Here is a 22,585-nt window from a genome sequence, read left to right on the forward strand (position 1 = left end):
CTGCGGTGGCCCCGCTGCTGAGTGGTGGGACGCGATTTACTGGCTGCAATTCCCGGCGCCCCTCGATGGCACTTAAGAGAGACCGGGAGGGAGCCGGGGAGAGCGGGCGGAGGGCGGGCGGGCGGAGGAGGGGCGGCGGGAGCCGTGCGCGCCGGCGGGGGAGGGGCGCGGGCGGGGGCGGGCGGGCGGGAGGTGGGGAGAGGCCCGGATGGAGGCGGCGGGCGGCCGCGGCGCGCGGGGCTGGGTGGGGGGGGGGCCCTGCCTCCAGCCCCCGCCCACCCGCGCCCAACCCCCCCCTCCACGCACTGGCTCCGCTGGTGGGGGTTAGGCCAGCCCCCCACCCAACCGGCCCACACCACCCCTTTAGAAAACCCCCTCCTCCCAACTGGCCCCCCACCCCACCTCCCCTTTCACAAAACCCCCATCCTCCTACCGGCCCACCCTGCCCAGCCTCCTCCCCCTGCCCAGCCCCCCCCCATTCTAATCAGCCTGCTTCACCTCCCCGCCTCCTCCCCATCACCTCTGTCACTGGAGATCAGAAACTTGGCCCACAGGCCCAACCCAGCCAAAGCCCGCTTGCTTTGACCCCATAGTATTTTTTTGTTCCTAATTAAAAATAATTCCCAACATGCAGAAATCGGGAATTTTCACATAAAAATCCACATTTCCAGCTTATTTGGAAAAGAGGAAGCTCAGGCAGAAGCCTCCCCCCACCTCGCGGCAGCCACCCGCCCTCCCTGGCGGCAATCTTGCTAGAACGCTAGCCTGCAGTTCTCCCCAGTCCCCACCAGGCCCACCTGCCTGGCCCCAGAGGCATGTGCTTTCTCTTACTTGGAGCCTTTCATACCTCAGTGCCTTTGCAGGTCCCTCTCCATGGGAAGCCCACCCCCACCCCTTCAGACCCTTCTTTTGGGAGACCTCCTGGCACTGACCTGGCCCCCTGGGGCCACCCACCCCCCCTCGCTGCTCCCACAGCCCCCCAGGAGGTAGTGGCGCCTGCCCCGCCCTGTCTGATTCCTTGCTGGCTGGCACCAGGGCCTCTGCGGCTGCACTCTAGCCACAGGGCTGCTGCTCTCTGGCTGAATTCTCCCTCCCATCCTGGCTCTGGGCCTGGCCCACAGTAGGCGCTCAGTAAGTGTTGGCTGAGTGGCAACCAAAGAAGAAGGGCCGGGATTGGGATTTCGCTAGGCGGCCTGGGCCATGGTGGGCACAGGGCACCAGTCCCTGCAGCTGATGTTCATTTTAAAAGCCTCAAATGTTCGTTCAGGGTGGCTCTTGCCAACCAAGGAAGCTAATGATTTCCACGCTTCATTTTTCTCCACCTTAATCCCACTGCTAAGGCTCCAGGGCCTCTGCTGCCACTGCCCTCAGACTGGCATCAGATCTCTCCAGGAAGGTGCAGTCCACCTGGGGAATGTCCAGGAAACTCAGGGAGGGTCCAGCTGTGCCTCCATGACACCTGTGAGGTCACATGAAGTTTCGGGACCACAGGGTGGAGGACAGCATCTGGCCAGGGTCCATGCGAGGGACAGAGTAGCCCAGAGAGCCCTCGGTGGCCAAGACAGCTGTGATGATTCCCCAGGGCAGGTTCCTCCAGTTTTCCTTCATCCTGCTAGGTTCCTGAGCAAAGAACGGGGCGGGGGGTGGTGGGCAGGCAAGAGCCACACCTTTGCAGCCACCAAACACACCACAGTTTCATTAAAAACATGTGTCACAAATCCAAGCAGACATCAAGATCCCATTTTACAGAGAAGGAGCAAGCTCAGATAAGATGACCTTGCCAAGGTCACAGGTTGGAAGGATGCTAAACCAGGAGCCTTCATGGCCCTCCAGAGGGCCCTGCCCTGCTGGGAAGTGAGACCCCCTCAGGGCTGATTCCAGAGCTAAGGACTGGTCTGTAATGGAGGGGATGCTGGTGCCTGGATCCCAGAGCTGGCTCTGAGCAGTCCTCCCTCCCAGAACCTTGCACACCTGGGCAAATGCCCAAGACCCTGTCTGCCCCACCCCACCCCCAACCATCTCCTGGCCACAGTGGCCCAGCCAAGGGCCTTCTCATTGAAAGGCCCAGAAGGCAAGCCTAACTCAACAGCCAGCCACGACAGACAAGTCAATCACAAAACACTTTTCTGAGCCTCAGTGTGCCCATCTGCAATATGGGAGAACAGCTGAGCCTCTGCGGGTTTTCAGGGGGCTAAAACAAGAAAGCAGATGAGACAAAGAGGGCAGAGAGCCAAAAGGTTATGTGTTTGGGTTCTGGGGTGAGGTGGCCTGAGTTCCAATCCTGACTTGCCAGCTTCCCAACTGTGACTCCCCTGCTCGGGGCCTCAGTTCCCTTCTCTGTAAAAAATGTAGGGCAGATCATAGGAAGACCAATCAACTCAGGAGACCATAATGAGCCTGATGTGGGCTGATGCGTGCAGAACCACTCAGCAGAGCCTGGCAATCATAAGGCCCAAGGCCTGTGACCTTTATGAGGGAGACAGAAGGGAACGGTTAGAAACATGGGCCCTGAGGGGTTTGCATCCGAGCTCCACTCTACCAGCTGTATGGCTCTGGGTAACCTCGCTGGGCCTCAGTTTCCCTGTCTGTAAAATGAGAATATTGATGACAGTTGCCACAGTGTTGAGTTGCACTGGGGATTGACTTAGCTCAGATCCGGCATTCAACATCGCCTGGCCCTGTTAAGCCTCAAACAGCATTAGCTCACTTCTCATTACTCTGGAGATAAGTAAAGGCTACTAGTCCCAAGTTCAAGGAGACTTCCTTGCTTGTCCTTATGAGATGAGGGGCATGATTTTCAGTTTAGTTTGTTTTGGAAAACAAGTAGACTGAAGTTCAAATTCTACCCGTACCAGCTAGGGATCCCTCGGTTTCCTCATCTGGAGAATGGGGGCAGACAGAGCGGCACCTGCCGTGGCCAACTCTTCCAGCTGTGCCTGGGTCCTCGGGCTGCGCCCACCCACGGCTTCTCACTGGCTCTGGGATGAAATGTACACAGCCCAGCTGGGGATGCTGGCAGCCCCCCACATTGGCCAGATGGGGAACACATGAGCTCTGTTGGCCCCTTGACCACAGGCCTGAGAGGCAGCCGAGGAATGTGCGTGCCTTGGTCTGGTGATTGGCAAGTCCCTGGAGGACCATCTGAGCCCCTCAGGGCTTAGGATTTTCCCAGAGGCCATGGAGAGGGGTCCATCTGGAGAAAGGGCAGAGGGACCCTCAGGAAGGACTTTTCTGCCTCCCTCCCCAACTTTAGCAGTTCCCAATCCCCCCATTTCACTGTCTCTGTAGTAACAACCAGTATTTAAAGGTATGTATTGTCTGTCTTCACCTTCCCCTTCACACCCTGGTGTGAGGACAGGGATTCTAATTTGTCTGGATCCAGCATCTGGATGTACCCCCAGCATCTACAGCATTGCCAAGCTCATAGTAGGTGCTCAATAAACATTTGGCACCGGAGAAACATTCTCAGATGGTAACATTTAGCTAGAAGGACAGGAGGGCAGGGCCCCTCTGCTTGTGGGCAGCTCCCCTTCCCAGAAGAGCACCAGTGCAGCCGCTGTGCAGCTCCCCTATATGAGCTCCCCTCACTGTGGCATTAGGAGGCCTGAGTTCTCCCCCACCGCAGCCAGGAAGCGTGTGACTGTCACTGCAGTGCAACTGGGCCTCTTGGGTGAGGGAGCAACCGGAGCAATTTTCTGGCTCATAGCTCATTCCAGGGCTGCCTGGTGACACAGACAGGTCCCCAGGCCCAGGAAGGTCCTGTTTCAGCAGATGCAGGCTGGGACTCCTGCCCTGCCCTCCAGCAGGACTTCTCCACCCCCAGGACTGAAGGGGCTTCCCAGCTAAGCCTCAGGATGTGATCTGGGGGCTGGGCTCCCGCCCCCTCCCCATCCCCAACCCCTCACATGTGCATGGCACTCCCCCGTTACAGTTTACAGAGTGAGTTCACAGACATTATCACATCGGCTCCTAAACGCCCCCTAAAAACCACAATAAATCTCTTGCTCTGGCTCTCAAGCCCACCGGCTGCTGTGTAATCAGTGAGCAGAGGGGCCTCAGGGCCCAGAGCCTGCCAAAGCCGAAGCCAGCGGGACCAGAGGGGGGGGTCCATGTGGGCGGGTGGCAGGTGGCTGGTGGCAGGCCCAGCTCGGGCGCCACGCCATGGGAGTGAGGAGCAAGTCCTCAGGCCAGATCCTGCAGAGAGAAGAGCTGTGTGGGAGAGCCAGCCAGCGGGGCTCGAGGGGACAGGTTTGCAGGACCGAGAGGTGGGGCAAAGGTGAGGGAGGGGACCAGAGGCTGCCTTAGCACTTAGGAAACTCATCAGGGAGGTGGGCTGGCGGCCCACCAAGGGGCCAGGGGACAAGCACAAGGGGTCCAGGGACAATCAGCCCGGCTTCTGACCTGCTTCCCTTTACCCCTTAGATAACAGTTCCTCACCCAGATCCCCTGTGTGCCAGACCCCCATGCATATGCTGTCCTCAGTCTGAATGCCTTTTCTGTCTCTTTGAAATTCTAACCCCCCTTGAAGGACAGTTCAGAAGCCCCCATTTGTCGTCCCTCCCCAGCTTCCGGAGGCTATGCCTCAGGCCCCCCAGCTACACCTGGTCTTCCTTTCCCAGAATTGTCAGGCCCCTTCCCCTCTTTGTACCTCTTGTGTCCCTGAGGGCCGTGGCTGAGGCCCCATCCCAACCCCTCACACCCTGCACAGAGTCACGACCAATGGCGTGAGGCGGGGGGTGGGGGGGGTCACTGCCTTGGCAAACATCCTAGCCCAGAGGTTTATAGGGGGTAGTGAGGTAGTGAGACCCCCATACGACCGGCCCAGCGAGCCCTGCCCCTGTGTTTTCCTCCTAGCGCCCAGCCCTGGGCAGCCACAGAGAAAGAACCCCCTAAATGTCCAAGCTAAATCAGCCAGCAAACACGGTTGGGTTTTGTTTTTTTACCATTTCCCTTGATTCTCAAAGTTATAGGAGCTCAACTTACAAACTGTGGAAAGTTCAGGAAAGTTTAAATAAGCAGGGTGAGGGAGGGCCTGGCCCGAGGGGGCTGCGGCTGCCTTGGCAGGCATCCCTCCCACAGCACAGTGCAGGGGAGGGGGGAGGGGGGCGGGGGTGACAGGGTGCCATGTTCCCCCCTCTTCTGCTGCCTGTCCATTGGGCGGATGTCCTGGTAAGCTGCGAGCTCGACCTCCGGGCCGTGGAGGCAGCAGGCCTGTTGCAGCTGGGGTCGCAGCCATGTCACAGCGGGTGTGGAACAGGGTGTTGGCTTCTCTGCGGTCACCTCTGCGAGGATCGGCCTTTTCCCTTTCCCTTGTTATAAAAAACTGCTGCTGGTCTGGGGCCCTGAGGGGTGGAGCCACCATGGTCCCTGGGAAGCATTTGCCATGTGGTGTCTGAAGTGGGTCAAGGGAGCTGGTGGGAGACGGTGACTCACGGGCAGACGCCCACGGGGCAGTCGCCCACCCTCCCAGGGGATAAAGGAGCCGCTCAGTGAGGCCCAGGGTACAGACCTTGGGACTAGGAGTGTGGGGCTCAGGAAAGCCCCAGGGCCTAGCTCCTCAGCCTGGAGTTCCTGACAAGGGGCTTGGATCCAGAAATGTAAAGAAATCTTACAGTGCAACAATAAAAGGACAAGTATCCTAGTTTTTAAATGGGTAGGGAGTGTGAATAGACGTTTCTCCAAAGAAGGTATACGAATGGCCAATAAGCCCAGGAAAAAGTGCCCAACTCATCAGCCATCAGTCAAAACCACACAGAGGGGGTGCCTGGGGTGCACAGTCTGTTAAGCATCTGAGTCTTGGTTTCGGCACAGGCCCTGATCTCAGGTTCGTGAGATCGAGCCCCACGTTGGGCTTCATGCTAAGCAAGGGGCCTGCTTGAGACTCTCTCTCCCTCTTTCTCTGTTCCTCCGCCATGCTCTCATTCTCTCTCTCTCTCAAATAAATAAATAAATCTTAAACACACACACAATGAGAAACCAGTTCTCACCTACTAGACTGACTATAATGAAAAGCCAGGCACGAACACGTGTTGGCAAGGATGCAGAGACTCGGAACCCCCGTACGCTGCTGGTGGGAATGTCAAAATGGGGAAAGCCACTTTGGCAAAAGGTCTAGCCATTCATCAAAGGTTAAAAAGAGAGTTACGGGGGGGCACCTGGATGGCTCAGTGGGTTGAAACCTCTGCCTTCGGCTGGGCCCATGATCTCAGGGTCCTGGGATCGAGCCCCGCACCAGGCTCTCTGCTTGGCAGGGAGCGTGCTTCCCCCTCTTTCTCTACCTGCCTCTCTGCCTACTTGTGATCTCTCTCTATCAAATAAATAAAATCTTAAAAAAAAAAGAGAGAGAGAGAGAGTTACGGTACCACCCAGCGATTCCACTTCTAGGTCTAGACCCCAGAGAAATGAAATACACATCCACACAAGAACTCGTGCACGAACGTTTATAGTCACATTATTCGTGGTAGCCCAAAGTGGGAACAACCCACATGCTCCCACTTGATAAGAAAAATGCAGGCAAGGTAGCCATGGAATATATTTGGCCATAGGAAGGAAGGACTGACTTGTGCTGTAACATGAATAAGTGAATCTTTTTTTTTTTAAAGATTTTATTTATTCATTGACAGACAGAGATCACAAGTAGGCAGAGAAGCAGCAGAGAGAGAGGGGGAAGCAGGCTCCCTGCCGAGCAGAGAGCCGATGTGGGGCTCGATCCCAGGGACCCTGGGACCATGACCTGAGCCGAAGGCAGAGGCTTTACCCACTGAGCCCACCCAGGCCACCCATGAATAAGTGAATCTTAAAAACACATCATATGAGGGGTGCCTGGGTGGCTCAGTGGGTTTAAAGCCTCTGCCTTCGGCTCAGGTCATGATCTCAGGGTCACTGGGATCGAGCCCCGCATCGGGTTCCTCTGCTCGGCGGGGATCCTTCTTCCCCCTCCCTCTCTATGGCTGCCTCTCTGCCTACTTGTGATCTCTGTTCTGTCAAATAAATGAATAAATCTTAAAAAAACAAAAAAAAAAGACAGTCCTGTGAAAGGGACACTATTAAAAACAAAAACAAAACCAAAAACAAAAACACATCATACACTCTGTGAAAGGAAGCCAGACACAGAAGGTCACATATGTCTGATTCCATAATGTGAAATGTCCAGAACTGGCAGTCCACAGAGACAGAAAGCAAGGTGAGTGGTTTCCAAGGGAGGGGGGAGCGAAGGGCCACGAGTGGGCTCAGAGTTTCTTTGGGGATGATAAAGTGTTCTGGAATTGGATAGCGGTGATGGTGTACAGCCCTGTAAAATATACGAAAAATTGTGGATTGTACACTTTAAAAGGTAAATTTTATGGTATGTGAATTATATCTTGAATAAAGCTGTTTTGTTTGGTTTTTTTAAGTGGTAAGGTCCCTACAGAGCAGTCTACCCCATAGGCCCCCAGGAGTTGGCCTACCCAGTCGTGGCCCTGCCCCTTCCAAGTTGCCTTCCTGGGTGGATGGTGGGGTGCTGGGCAGTGGCTACTCTGACAGGGTGGGCGCTGCTTCCTGCTGTGGGTCCAGCCCATGCTTTTTGCTCTGGAGTTTGCTTCTTCCTGAAACACTCTTTCTCCCAGTCCTGCTCATCCTCAGGATCTCAGCTGGGAGGGTGGGCTGTACTGGGTGGGCTTTCCTCAGGGCAGTGGGAAACCGTGAGGATGAGGAGGACGGCATGCCAGACTTGGGTTCTAGAAGGATCCCTTTGGCTCTTTGTGCAAGGGATGAAGGAGCAGTACAAGGCTGGAGGCATGAGGCCAGGAGGAGGCCATGGAGAGGCCTGGGGTGTAGGCCTGGAGAGGCAGGGCCCAGCCTGAAGCAGAGGCTGCGCAGGACAGAGAAGGAACACGCTGGGGAGGAATCTGAGAGCCGGAATTAAAGCGACTTAGAAGTAGCACCGATGTAGAGGACCGGGAGGCTGGGATGGCGCCGGATTCCAGCAGTGCAGAGGGCTGGGTGGGAATGGGGCCAGTTCCAAGGTGGGGAGCACTGTAGAAGGAGCACATCTGGTATAAGGTTTTCTGAGGTGGCCGACTGTGGAACCCCAGCAGGTCACATTAGCCCCATGTCCAGATGCAACCAGTCAGTCCTGTGACACTTCCCATATTCAACCCCCTTGATACTCCTGTTTTCTGGGTTAGGTCTCTGTACCCTGCACTGGCCAAGGCCACAGTCTTCTCTCTGGTCCCCAGCTCAGAAAACATCGGTGGTTCCCCACTGCCCTCAGAACAAAGACCAGGTGCTCCCGGGGACCCACCTGGCTTTGCAGCCTTCCCCACATCCCACATTCGCTCAGTCCTGCTCCACACCCCCACCCCCCACCCCTGCCTTTGGGTGAGCCATGCTTCTGCCTCCTTGGGAGCTCTTCCTCCCTGAGCCTTGGCAGCCTGGGGCCCTCGGCTCTGCCAGTCTTTTCTGGAACACAAACCAGGAGGCATGACCTGACCAGGGTTTCCGGTGATCATGACTTTATTTGAAATGACTTAGAAAATGTATTACAATGAAATCACATGTAGTCACACACTTGTTGCATGACCTTAAATCGGAAAGAATTAAGAGGATCCATGGGTCTTAGCCTGTCCCGTGAAGTTGCTTCGAGCCCAGACACACTGCATGTCAGGTCCGTGAGAGCAGGGACCCCATCTGCCGAGGTCTTGGGTGCAGCCCCAGTGCCTCGGGCATTGCCTGGCTGTTGGGGTGCTAAGGAGGAGCTGGGCGGGGTGGTGGGGGAGGGACAGTAGAAGGATAGGAAAGAGAGAGGGAGGGACAGGGAGACCAGGTAGCCGTGTGGGTGAATGGGTGGGTAGGAGGCTCAGGCTCAGGGGTCTTACTATGGGCCAGAGACCACTTTCATCCCAGCCCCAAGACCCGCATCCAGAGTGAACGGCTCTTCCCGGGGCTGAGCCGGGATCCACGGAGCACAGAAAGAACGCCTCATCCCAGCCCACTGCCTGGTCTCCAGCCTCCTCCACTGAGCCTCTCGGCCGGGCTGCCTCTCCAGCAAAGTGACCGGAACTCTCTGGAGCCAAACTTGACCCCCATGCTTGTACTTGCACGCACAACCCTCCCCTTCTTCTCTCTCTTCTCTCTTTCTTCTTCTCTCCTCTTCTCTCCCTCTCTCTCTCCCACATCCAATCCATCAGCAATCCTGTTACATTATCTCAACAGCCTCCTATCTGGCTCCTGGGCTCGCCCTTGCCCCTCCCCCAGCCTACTCCCAGCTCAGCAGCCAGAGGGATCCTTGTAAATGGTGAGTCTGGGAGGCCTCACCATCTGGCCCCCATTTCCTCACTGGGGGCCTCAGCTACCGCCTCCCTCCTCCCTCGCTTGCTCCAGCCACACCGGATCCAGCCTTCTTGCGACTCCTGGACCGCTGGCACGCTCCCTGCTGCGCACCTCTGCCCTGGCTGTTCCCTCTGCCTGGAAGTCCGTCCCTCCCAAGAGCCGTGGACTCACCTCCTCACCTCCTTGCCGTCTTTGCTCAAATGTCACCTTCTCTATCAGACCTTCCTGGACACCTTATCATAAATAAAAATAAAAATCTACCTGTTTCCTTTTCCTGTTTTATTTTTCTTCTTAGCGTTATCACTCCTGGAGCAAAATATTTTTTTACGCCCTAGTATGTTGTTTGTCTCTGTTCCTCCACTAGAATGTGATCTCCATGAGGGCAGGGGTCTTGTCCATTGCCATGTCCCCAGCCCTGAGCACAGGGGTCTGCAAGTCACAAGTGAGGAGCTCAATGAACATTTGCAGAATGAATGAATGAATCTAGGGGTTCAGGCTTGCTCTTACTGGGCTGGCTTGCCTGGGCCCAATGCCCATGCAGGTCCTCGATGCCCCATCACTGCCTTTCCCCTTGGCCCTGGCTGATTTAGCCACCCAGGGGTTTAAAGGATCCCGAAGTCCCTTGGGGCGCTCTCCAAGCCCCATCAGACCCCAGGAGTGTCATGCCCACCCACTTGAGCTCCAATGACAGCTTGGGGACTGCGGCCAACTGATAGATGAGCGGTGACAGTTTGACCTGCAGCGTTTCACAGGGACCTCACACGGCTTTGCCGTCATAGATCCTTGACTCTGGAGACTCGGGAAACTTGTTGCCTGTGGAGGTTGCGTGTATACGTGTGCACATGTGTGTATGTGTGCATTTGAGTGTGTGTGCATGTGTACGTGTGCAAGTATTACAGGCCCCCGGGCTCATGAACAGGCAGATTGCCATGGGCCCCCAAATCCATGTCCCCTCACCCCAGTGACTCCAAGAAGGTGGCCTAGAGATGAAGTAGGGCACCCAGGAAGGGGAGAAGGTCTCTGGACGATTCAGCCGGGGCCATAACAGGACAGCATCCTAACCAACACACGGCACAGCGAAGTCAGCCAGACCCAGAGGCAAAACCCGATTCAGCTACCCGTCCCCGGTTCTCTAAGCCTCAACTCCATTGTCTGCAAAATGGGTCTACTAATTCGCGCGTCGCAAGGTGGTCGAGATTGAACAAGATAATGTAGGTATTCAAAACACGATGACTATTTAGGTTACTGGTAGTTTTATTAGAGCTCACACTGGAGAAGGAGAATAGGCTGCCCATTTGTTCCAGAAGCTAACCCAGAGCCCCCTTTGCTGTGAACAGGGCAGGGACACAAGGCCTTGCCTTCAGGGAACCTGTAAATAATAATGATGTTCGCAAACCCATGGGTCCCAGCTGGCTGGCTTTAGGAGGCGGTGTGGTTTCCTGCTTTATGAACACAACCTCACTTAATCCCCTAGAGAACCCTGTGAGTTGGGAGCCGCTAGTGCCATCCTGCAGATGAGAAAACAGAGAGGTGAAGTACCTGGTCCATGGTCACCCAGCAGAACAAGGACAGCACCAGGATGTGGGTGGAGGGTCTTACCACCACACTTCGGTAGGACAAAAAGCTACACACTCCCTCTGGGTCATTGCTCAAATCGAGAAAGCACCCGAGGCTGTGAGAGCACTGGGAGGGAGGGTGCTGAACGGGATGGCTCAGGAAGAGACTGACCCATGAGCAGGGACCTAAGGGTACGAAGGCTGCGACAGGAGAAGGGGAAGCGGCCAGGCAGAGAGGGCAGTCTGAGCCAAGGCCAGAGTGAGGGAAGAGCAGCCAACCCTCCCCGGCCAGATCCTGGCTCTGCCCTCCTAGCTGATGCAGCCCGCTCACACTCGCTTGCCTTTGTCTCTGCAGCCCCCAATGTGCATGTCTCTCCCCTCTGCTTCCCTCCGGGTCCAGCGGTAGCACGGCAGGATTTGAAAACCGACCTATGCATCTCCTGCCGCCCTGCTCTGCCTCATAGAGGGAGAGACTTGAGTCCAAAGAGGCTCAGGGGAGGACGGAGTCTGCCTGGAAGTGCGTGGTGAGCAGGGGGAACAGAATGTGCAAAGATATGAGGGCATAGTCTGGGTTGTGCCTGTCTGCACTGCTCAGAGTCCCCCCATCACATCCCAGGGCTCTGAAGCCAGTGCTGCTTCTACCGTCCTGCCCGAGGGGTGGTAAGGCATAGACAGGGCAGGGCATAAACCGGGCACACTTATACACTGGGATAGAATTCCGGCTCTTGTACCGCTCAGCCCAGTTTTTTTTTTTTTAAAGATTTTGTTTATTTATTTGTCAGAGAGAGAGAGAGAGAGCAAGCACAGGCAGACAGAGTGGCAGGCAGAGGCAGAGGGAGAAGCAGGCTCCCTGCCGAGCAAGGAGCCCGATGCGGGGCTCGATCCCAGGACGCTGGGATCATGACCTGAGCCGAAGGCAGCTGCTTAACCAACTGAGCCACCCAGGCGTCCCAACCCAGTTTTTTCCTCTCCCTGAAATACAGCCTTCTGTCCTGTGACATGAGATTGTAGGTCCCACCTCAAGAATTGTTCAAGCAGAGGTGAGGAAGGTCCCCAGCCCAGAGTAGGTGCTCAACAAACAGCAGTTGCCTGGGGCATCATGACAGAGCCCATCTGGGTGACAGTCCCCCAGCTCTCTGGCTCCTGGTATGGAGCCACTTCTGAGCCAGGAACCAGGAAGCCCTGGAGGGGAGGGAGGCTCGGAGTTGAGCCTGGGTGGGTCTGTAATTAGAGCAGTGAGGTTCTCACAGAGACAAAAAAAAAAGGTAAACCCGGCCCCTCCTGGAGGCTGGAAAGTCTGTGGTAGCAAGAGGTCCCCTCTGCCCTCAAGGCCATGTTTTCCAAGGTCATTGTGGGGACCCCATCCCCACAGATGGCCCAGCCCATCTGACAGATGAGATGGGAGACAGATGCCTAGGACAGTTCAAGCCCTGCACAGACCCCTCAGTTCCCCAGACAGAGACGGGGCTGGTGAAGTGGCCCCTTTCGCACTCTGACCTCAGAGCTTGGCCATCGTAGAAGTCTGGGAGTCCCAGGAGGGAACAGTGGCACTTACTGGGTACCTTCTGTGGGTGCTTTACGGTGTTCCCAGACTACTACTTCAGACAGCTAGGTATTAATATTCCCAATGTACAGCTCGGAAAACTGAGGCTTGGAGAGGTCAAAAAAATTTGAACTGCTCAGTCCAAAAGCCCCTCTGACGTTATTCTTCCCTCCTACTAAATGCAGAGGTTGTTGGAACTCGTGATGATGGAGACCTCACTCCTGCAAAGATCCATCTTGGGCATCCCCAAAAGAACATTCTTCTCAGTGTGGGCTGAAACGGGCGACCTGAAGCTCCCAACAGAGCCCCCAGTGATCTGCTGCACAGGGCGCCAGGCCCCCATGCCTGGGCAGCCTTGGGAAATTGAATATAGCAGGACACCCCCAATTAAGCAGCATGCCTCCCTTGGACAGGGCTCCTCTCTGAGCCTCACTTTCCCAAGCTGTACAATGGGGATAACAACAGCCCCTGTGTGAGGGGTGGTTGTGAGGCTTCAGGGAGCCAACAGCCTGGGAATTTTCCAGGAGCGTCCAGAGTCTTCAGAGAAGCTCCAGCCAAGAAAAGAGGCTCAGGGGGCTTTCCAGAGGCCTGACTCACCTTCTCCAAAGGAGGGAGTGGCCTTGATCAGAGCAACCTCATGGTTGTGGCGGGGAAGGGACGAAAATTTGAAGTCTGTCATGAATGGGGATTTCACTGTACAATTCTGCTTTTTTTTAAAAGAGGTTTTTGTAATCCCAACTTTTTCTCTCTTTTTTTAGATTTTATTTATTTATCTGACACAGAGAGAGACAGAGCCCAAGCAGGCGGAGTGGAAGGCAGAGGGGGAGGGGGAAGCAGTCTCCCTGCTGAGCAGCGAGCCTGACAGGGGGCTCCATCCCAGGACCCTGGGATCAGGACCTGAGCTGAAGGCAGACGCTTAACCGACAGAGCTCCCCAGGCGTCCCTTCCCCTCCTTCCCCTCCTCCCACCCCCTCCCCCACCTCCTTCTTCTTCTTCTTTAAAGAAAGCTCTACACCCAATGTGGGGCTTGAACTCACAGTCCCGAGATCAAGAGTTACGTGCTCTACTGACTGAACCAAGCAGACGCCCCTCAACGGTGCAATTCTGGCTCTCCCAGTCCTGGAGTGAGCTCACCTGCCCCACCCAAAGAATGCAGCTCAGTTTTGTTGAAGGACAGCAGGGCAAGGGTTCAAGGCCTTCGTCTGCCGTTTCCCAGCTACCGGCAGGTCACCTCTCTGCTCTGAGCCCTGGCTTCTCCAGCTCCAGGGAAAGGCCTATCTCTCAGGGCTGCAGCACTCAGGAGAGTATGAGGTTAGAGCCGGCCAGGCCCTTGAGTGCAGAGACGGGGGCGCCTTCGGCCTCCACTGGGGACAGCCAGGCCACCCCCATCATTGTCTTCCCTGCCTCTCTGTTCGCTGAGGGAGGGACTGAAGAAACGCAGCCCGGAGGAGGGCCCCATGTCTTTGCACATTCTGTTTCCCCTGCCTACCATGCTCTTCCAGGCAGACCTCTCTCTACCCTGGGTCTCTCCAGGCTTAATTAAGTCTCTCCCTCTCTGTAAAGTAGGACAGTGCTGCAGGAAAGGCTGTGCTCAGGAGTCTACCGATGGGAAGCTGAGCCCAACGGAGGAGAAGCTCCGCATCCAGGATCACAGAGGTGCAGAGGGACAGCGGAGATTCCAACGCAGCCTCCACGGGTCCTCCTAACACCTCTCCAGGTGGCACTTAAGACCTTCCCCAATCTGTCCCCTGCCAGCCAAGCTGTGCACATACATGCCGGGTACATTTCCCCCTCGGGGAACCCCAACCTGGAAAACCTGCCCTTCTCTCCACCCACCAGGTTCCTGTTGACCTCGAAGGCCCCACTTACTCTCCTGTGCCCACCCAGCCCCGTCCTCAGCCCCCGGAGTGCACTCCCACTTGTCCGCCCAACCCCTCTTCCTCCAATTCCTCTTCCCCCTCTGGCCACCTCCTGAGCCACCACCTTCAGGAAATAACCTCTCTGAAACAAAGGAGAAAGTGATATAAACATCCAAGGAAAGCACATACCCGGAGAGGGGACAGCAAGTGCAAAGGTCCTGAGGTAGGAATATACATGAGATGTTGGAAGAAATGCAAGGAGGTCAACGAGCGGTGTGAGGGCGATGGGAACTGAGAGAGATCAAGCAGGGGACAGACACAAGACTCTGCTTTGACCCTGACCGAGCCATTGCAGGGTTCTGGGCTGAGGAGTACAGAATTTGATCTAAGTTCTAACAGGATCACTCTGGCTGCTGCACCGAGAATGGAAGCGAGGGGCCCCAGGGAGAAGCAGGAGACCCACGAGGAGGCAGCTACACGCATACAGTGGCAGTGGACATGGTCAAATTGCTGATATATTTTGAAAGCAGAGCCAGTGATATTTGCTGATGGATTGAATAAGGGAGGAGCCCAGGGGAGAGAGAGAGGAGAGAAAGGCGGGGAGGCATTAGTAGTGTTTGCAGGGCTGGGGGGCCTGAGCAAGTGCATGGAAAGTGGAGGTGCTCTTACCTGAGATGGGGAAGATGTGGTGGTGGGGCAGGTTTCTGGGAGTGACCTCTGAGGGAGAGGGCCCAGTGGCCGTCCACATGGGGATGTGGCAGAGGGCATCAGCGGCATGGGTCTGTAGTTCAGGAGAGAAGTCCAAGCTGGGTATGGGCACCAACCGTATGAGTCCCCATGTTTTGCACATAGTAGGTCCTTAGTAAATGGCTGTTGACCTGGCCCACAGGGCCTTGTGGGGGACACAAAATTGGCCACAGTCCCACTCCTAGCCTCTAGGGGAGGTAGACAAGGGCCCTGGGGCCCAGCGCAGAGCCACACCCTGAGAGGGGCCAAAGATGACACGGCGGGAGGGTAATCTAGGAAGGCCCTTGGATGGGGTAGTGGAAGAGTCTTGGCAGGGACAGGGCAGCCACTGGAAGGCAGTGCTCCAGCTTCCGGGATGAGCTGGAACAGGTGGAGGAAGGCTCGACAGAGCCAGGGGAGCCGGAATGAGGTGGGCAGGTGCAGGAGCCCACCCCCTGGCTCCAACCTGGGCTCCGTGACCTTGGGCAAAGATGCTTAATGTCTTTGTTTTTGCTTCTAAAATAGGAATCATGGACATAGGGGACCCATGGAAAGTTCTGTGCAGAGCGATGAAGAATGTTCCATTCGGCCCTTGGTTATCCTCCTCCTGTGCTCAGCTTGACACGTCCCCTTGCATCCCAGGCCCAACGGTCCTACCGGGCAACCTGCCTGCAGGGCTCAGGGGCCCATCTTGTAAAAACAGCTAAGGCCTGGTGATGGCTCACTATGTCAGTCCTCACGATGGCCCCATGTGTGGGGTTGGCCCTATTATTATGACGCAGATAGCAGCTGGCAGAACCAGGATGTAAAGACTAGAATCTATACCGGCTTCGCTTGGCTCCAAGGCTGTCCCCGGAGCCCTACTAAGTGGCCGAGCACCCGGGGACTGTCCAGCCTTACGGATTCTCCCAGCGCGCACGGTGGGGCCCTTGTGCCAGGGCGTTGGGGGGGTGGGCACGGACTACAAGATGACGTGACTTGCCCAGGGCCCCACAGCTTGTCCAAGTGGGAGTGGACACTCCAATGCAGATCTGACAGACTCTAAATGCCAATGCCAGAGGCGTGGTAGGCATAGCACCCCCAAACCTGAGCTTCCTGTAACCTGGGCCAGCATCAGCGGGGAGCTCCCTCCGTCTGGAGCTATTTCTGAGCTCTGAGGTCCTCTTTGGAGGGGGCAGGGAAGACAGTGGGTTCCCCCATGCCCACGCTTCCCCTTTACTGTCTGCTCCCCTCCTGACTTTGTCCTTTCAAATAGGTTTGTCATCCCCAAAACCGCCCTGTTCCCAGCTCCCTGTTCCTGGCTCTGCCCTGCCGAGAGGACACTGAAAAGCAGGCTTAACTGCACCGTCTTTACAGTTTCCCAGCCAGAAAAACCAGCAGAGGCAAATACAATGTTTGCAGACCAGGTCAGGTCCAAGGTGACTCTATAAAAATGGATTCCTGGAAAAACATAAACCAGCAATTTGCCCGGTGAATTTTACTGGCCTCAAACCAAACCAAACCAAACCAAAACAAAACAAAAAAACACACCCAAACAAACAAAAAAACTACCCCATTTGAATAACGAAGGGACAGAAACCATTCCCAGTTCTTCCTTTATTAGTGAATAAGGACATACAAAAACTCAACCGAAAGCGAACACATTGCATTAGGTCTGATTTATTAGACGCTTTCATTTCATAAAAACCAGCATTTCTATTAAAATAGGATGATATCCAAAAGGTCCTTTTGCTTTAAAAAAAAAAAAAAAGACTGTATTTAATACAGGACAAGGCTTAGTTTTATTTTTTTGTTTTTTAAACAAAGCTCACATTCTCCTGACTTCACTCCCATTACTACAGCCAGAGGGAAACTGATTTCAGAATCCATCTGATATGTCGGATTTCTTTGTGGCATCCACTCATCGCTCAGCAGCCAGCCATGATGTCATAAGCCCATCAGATTTCCGGTAGGGGGGAAACGCTGGGGAATTAGAAAGAATGGATGTTTCTTGCCCGTCAGGAAAGGGGGGCTTGGGGGGGGAAGGGGCTGGGTGTGTTAGGAAGGTGGGGGACGGGAGGCAGGCTCAATGTTTGTGATATGTAATGTCAGGCAGAAATCTGAAAAATCCAGCCACCCAGATGTTTTCTAAATATCCAGATGTCTGGCACCGAGCAGACCCCACTACCTCCCATCCCAAGAGGCGCCCGGCATTTAGGCTTTGACCTCGAGTCTGTGGCGAGTGCACGCTGCCAGGAGCCGTGCATCCTCAAGGCTGCCCACCCTCGGGTTGGGAATTTTTTCCTAAATCTTTACACATGGATGACAGGGGTAACTAGGTCCAGATTTTTAGAAGCTGTTGAAGCAGTGATTTGAAAAGTTCAGTCCCTGGAATTAGCTTCCACGGAATACGCTATAGAAGCCAGAAAGGAAGAAAGCAATCCCATAGCCAACACTCACACAGACATCCGTGACTCTTAAGCCACAGGACTTAAAAACCCAAAACAAAACCAGCGAGTCTGAGAACCGAGGACTCCAGACTGACACTGAGAAGCGATGAGCCCTCCCCCAGGAGCACGCTTCCCCCAAATCAGAAAAACACCAAACAGCTTTGTTCTTCCTGACAAAGCCCCTCGCTTCCAAGGAACAGACAGTGCCAACAAAAGCACAGGGTAGAACTAATTTACACTGAGGCTCGGGGCTTCAAGGAGTCATAAAGTACAGAAATGGCTTTGCCGGGGAAGCTGCCTCCCTTCAGCCAGCAGTGGGGACCCCCTGGCCTGGGGGAGACCCACAGGCCACAGACGGAGAGGCGTTTGGGCTTCCAGGCACACACACCCACTGAGACCACCACCGCGGCCTGTGACCTCATGGCTAATTGCTCCTGAAAAAGAACCGCAGGACCCTGGGGCCCAAACCTTGTGGCTTCTGCTTCGCAGGGAGCCAGGAGGAGAGGCAGCTGGGGAGGTGGGCCATCTCCAATTAGAACCCAGTGCCTAGATAATGCAAAAGAGGGTGGCCAAAGGGAGGGTGTCTGGCAGAGGGGTGGAGGAGGTACATGGTGTGGTGGGGCTCGGGGATGGAGTTGGGGGTGCGCTCTGTGGCCTCATCTCCTAGAACAACCCCTATGCTTTCGAGATGGGGAAATTGAGGGCCAGGAGTGGCTGAGTGGCCCGCGCAAGGTCACCAGGCTAATTAGCGGGACAGCCTGTACCGGGGAACAGAAAACACAGGCCTGGCATTGCACAGCCCTTCCCTGAACGTTATCTAATTTAATCCTCCCAACACCCTGTGAGGGAAGGATTATCATTAACCTCAGTTACCAGAGGAGCCAATGGAGGCGCAGAGAGGTTAAGTAATTTGCCCAAGGTCACACAGCTTGTCATTAGCAGAACTTGGCCTGAACCTCTGAGTTGTGCCAACTCCAAATCCAGGGCTCTTTCTGCTGGGGGAGTGGGGGGGAGATGCTTCAGGTTTAACTGGGAGCAGTGAATCTGATTTAAATACATATTTAAAATGCTGGTGATCCCCACAGAACAGAAGGACGTAAATCATTGCAAATTAATTTTTTAAAGCAATTCCAGTCAGGAGGGCTGGCTGGCTGGCTGGGTGGGGAGGCCGCTTCTGTTTGGTCCCCACCAGAGCCTGAGTAAAGCTTGCAGACATTCTAGCGGAGCATGGAGGCAGCTCCCTGAGGTGGACGGGCGGGATGGGAGGGGGGAGCTGAAAGCTTTGTTGGGCATCTGTGAGAGCGTAATCTGCCACCGGAAAAGTGCCAGGCCCACAGGTCTGACAGAGCCAGGGGAGGGAGAAATTCACCAAGTGTGGAAACTATGAAAATTAAGGAGAGTTGGTCTTTCAAAGCCTGAGTCCTACTTTCCTGCCAGGAGTTTCAGGGAAGGGTGGGGAACCTCCATGTTCCTCACAGCTATCTGTGGCCCAGAGGCCTGACTCTGGGGCAGGCAGGTGCCACAGACAGCCTGTCGGCTCCAGATTGGGGGAGAGGCAGGAGAGACCAGGCAGCTCCAATGGCCCTCGACCCTGGCCATCTGGGGACCCTGCTGGCCACCACCTTCTCCAGAGAAGCATTTGAAGGAAATCAAGCCTCCCAGAGCTGGGACGGAGGTTGAACTGAGGACTAGATTGGTCTGAGCTCAGAGAACAGGACAGGCACATGTCCTCTGGCCTCCCCCTCTGCAGTCCCTTCCCTTCCAGTGGAACAGCCCTGGAGCTTCAGTGGGCCATCTGGGCCAGGCCTCTCCCTGCTCACTTCCTCACCAGGCCTGCTGTTCCTTTTACTTTGCTTCTGTGAACTGCAAATGGGGTGTGGAGCCCAGGACTCAGTCCAGGGAAGGAGAGAGAAGTTTCTGCCATCTGGATGCTCGACCTGGCTGAGCAGCTTGCGTTTTTCTGGGGGAAATTCTACCCATCCTTTATTCGATTTGTGTACTGTCTACCCAAAAGAAATTTGGGTCCTGCCTTCGTTACACTCCCATTTGATGAAGGGAAACAAATATTAACCCAATAATGACATAAAAATGTCCACGGAAGGAGTGGTTTCCAGGCTATGACAGCCTGTCAACAGGGGAAGTGTCAGGTCAGTGAGGTCAAGGAAGGCTTCCTGGAGGAGATGACTGGAGTCCAAAGGTTGAGGAGGCAGAATCCCTCACTGTCACCTCTCCCGGGAAGCCTTTCCTCATGACCATGCAAGGTTGCCTCGCATTCCCGTGCCCCATTCCCTTCTGGATTATTATTCATCATCTGTGTCCCTGCACTGGTCTGGAAGTCCCAGACTAGGTCTGCCTTGTTCACCACTGAGTCACCTGTGCCTGGGATTTTCGATGAGTACTTGTTGATCAAAAAAACACACAACATGTGCAAAGGACCTGTGGTGCAGGAATCAGAGAGAAGGGGGAGTGTAGGAGTAAGAATGGGGGCAAAAGTCACAGGGAGTAGTGGGAAATGGGACTGGGCCACCCCAAGAGCCACCCTGGTATCTCTTCCCTCCTCTGGGCTGCCTTCTGCCTTCCTCCTGTGGCAGAAACTGGGTTTCTGGGTCTTCCTTACCCTACAGGAGACTGTCACACAGGTACTCTGTCCCACTCCATCCGCCCCAGGCACAGCATCAGGAAGGCGGGGACTAGCATCACCTGCCCAATAGGCTTCCTCCCCAACCCTGCCTTCCCTCCTCCATTCACTCCCTCTCCAGTGCTCAAGGGCCCCCCAGATCCAAGGAGAGGCAGCGGGAGGCCGATCCAGGAGTCCCGATCCTCCCCTTCACCCGACCCCCAAGTCCCATCTGCACCCGCCCCCCCCCCCCCCCCCCCCACACCTTTCTCCTCACTGAGGCGAAGTGGAAGGAGAGAAGGAGCTGGGCTGCGGGCTCGGACCAGACCGGGTTTGAGGCCCCGCAGCGAGTGTCGTGTCGGTAAGCGCGCCTCTGCCCCTCAGATTCCTCCAGCTGGAGAGACCCCCGGGCTCCAGCGGGCACAGCGCGGGCGCTTCGGGAACCTGTCTGAAAGGCTCGAAGTCAATCTCCTCCGGTTTCCCGCCCGCGCTCAGTTCAGCTGCTCCCTCCGCCCGCCCCCCTTCCACCCCGCGACGGCAGCTGGGCCGGGGCGCGGGGGTCCCCCAGGCTCCGGCGGCGGGGAGCAGCGGACACTCTCCCGCCGCGCGCGCCCCGGGCCCCGCGCCGCTTCGCTCTGCGCTCAGCCCCCCGGCGCGCCCGCCCCGCGCGCTCCGGCAAACTTTCCGCTGCCGCCCCCGCGCGCGTCTACACCGCCCCGCGGCTCTGCGGCGCTCCCCCGGTCCCTCCGGGGCGCTGCGGCGTGCCTCGGTCAGTGTCCGCGTCTCCACCGTCTCACTCCCGCGAGTTACGCTGACCGCCTGGACTACCTCGGGATTTCGGAGGCGCCTCCGCGGGACCGCCTGCGCGCGTCTACACCGCCACGGCAGTCCCCCGGGTCACTGAAGACTCCTCGGCTGAGAAGCCGCGTCCACGCCGCCTCCGACATACCCCAGCTCCCGGAACGCGTCTACACCGCTCAAGGCTCACGAGGCTCAGAGGGCGACCCAGGACGCAGACCCCGCGACAGCCGCTCAGTGAGCGGGGTGGTGCCGCGTTTTCCCCCGGTGCCCCCGCGCCCCGCGAAGCCGGCCGGGGGCTGCTTACCTTGCCCGCGCCCTCACGCTCCGGTCCCGGCGGTGCAGTCAGTCCCTTTCATACATTTTGCAATATTGTCGACAGCGAAAGACAATATTATAAATCCTCTCCCAGTCACGTGGCTGCCCCCAGTCTCCCCGCTTTCCTCTCTTTTCGGCCTTTGAGACAATACTCGGCCCCAGCGGCGGGCCGCTGGCCGGGGGGCTCCAGGCGGGCGCTCCTGGCCGCGGCGGGGCGGGGCCTGGGCCGACAGGGGGCGGGGAGGGGGCGGGGAAGGGGCGGGGCCGGGCGGGGCGCGAGGGCTCCAGCGGCCCTTCCGCGGGAAGCCGGGGCCCTGCTGCCAGCGCTCCTGTTCCAGCGCTGATTGGTCGGCCGGCCGGCGACGCTGAGGCCTGACTGGCTGAGATGAAGAAGGGGCTCCGGCAATGGGGTGGGGTGGGGGGTGCGGGTTTCATTCTTTGCCTTTTCTTTCCTGCGGCCACCGCTGCTCTTTTGGGCCCTCCTGAGCTCCGCAGCCTTTTCATCGCTGCTTCCGTGCACTCCATCGTAACACTTAACCACCCGAGTGTAACTGCATTGCTTTGCCTTTGGCGACCAAAGAGGTAGCACCTTGAGGTCGGGACCCTGGGTACGCGGTGCTCACCGCTGTACCCCCAGGGCCTGGCATGCAGGATGTACTCACAATGTGTTTGTTGATTGAATTAACGGAAAATGTGCATACAGCTTTTTAGAGCTCTCTTTATGGCTGGTAACATCCCTAGAGAATGGTATTATCATTCTCCTTCAAGAATGGAGAGACAGACCTGCCCAGGAATGCTGTCGCCTGGGAGTGATGGCTGAGCTGATACTGGGACACGCTTACACCACTGGACCTCAGATCTCTACACAGCGATGCGCTGTGGACCGTCAGGGCCTCAGTTTCACACCTGTCCAAAGATCAGATTAATTGCGGAAGGTGGTTTGGAAGTTGTTTCAGTGAATATGCTGTAGGCAGGCCTGTGCTTGTCGGTGTTAAATTCTGGGTTCCTCTCCTTTTCTGGCACCCCTCCCCCACAAATCACAGAGGACGTTAAAAGCACTCTGGTCAAACCAGACTACCTTACCCACCTCTGAGGGTTTGGGGACATGTGGGAGGATTTTTCTGGGGGGAACCCAGGGAAACTGACTTGACCAGACATGCTATTGCGGGGGGGAGGGAATCCTTGGGAAACCCCACTGCATCCCAAACTGGTCCTTTTTTTTTTTTTTTCTTTTTCTTTTTTAAAGTAGGCTCCCTGCCCAGCGTGGAACCCAACTGTGGGGCTTGAAATCACAACCCTGATATCAAGACCTGAACTGAGATCAAAAGTCAGGCATTTAACTGACTGAGTCACTCAGATTTCCCCCCCAGACTGGTCCTTCTGACTGAAGGTCGGTCTCTGAGATGGGATAGAGGAGAAGGTTTCCT

General features: G+C 56.1%; 1 long non-coding RNA gene across 1 annotated transcript; it reads right to left on the minus strand.

The window, feature by feature from the left end:
* Positions 1–16,645: 16,645 nt before the first annotated feature.
* Positions 16,646–21,361, minus strand: LOC125107133 (uncharacterized). The gene is made up of 3 exons (XR_007129466.1): positions 21,148–21,361; positions 20,320–20,490; positions 16,646–16,958 (listed from the first exon to the last, which is right to left on the minus strand). It is a non-coding gene; the product is annotated as an uncharacterized LOC125107133 (long non-coding RNA).
* Positions 21,362–22,585: the final 1,224 nt, after the last annotated feature.

The sequence above is a fragment of the Lutra lutra genome, chromosome 8 (genome assembly GCF_902655055.1).
Source record: "Lutra lutra chromosome 8, mLutLut1.2, whole genome shotgun sequence".
Classification (NCBI taxonomy): domain Eukaryota; kingdom Metazoa; phylum Chordata; class Mammalia; order Carnivora; family Mustelidae; genus Lutra; species Lutra lutra.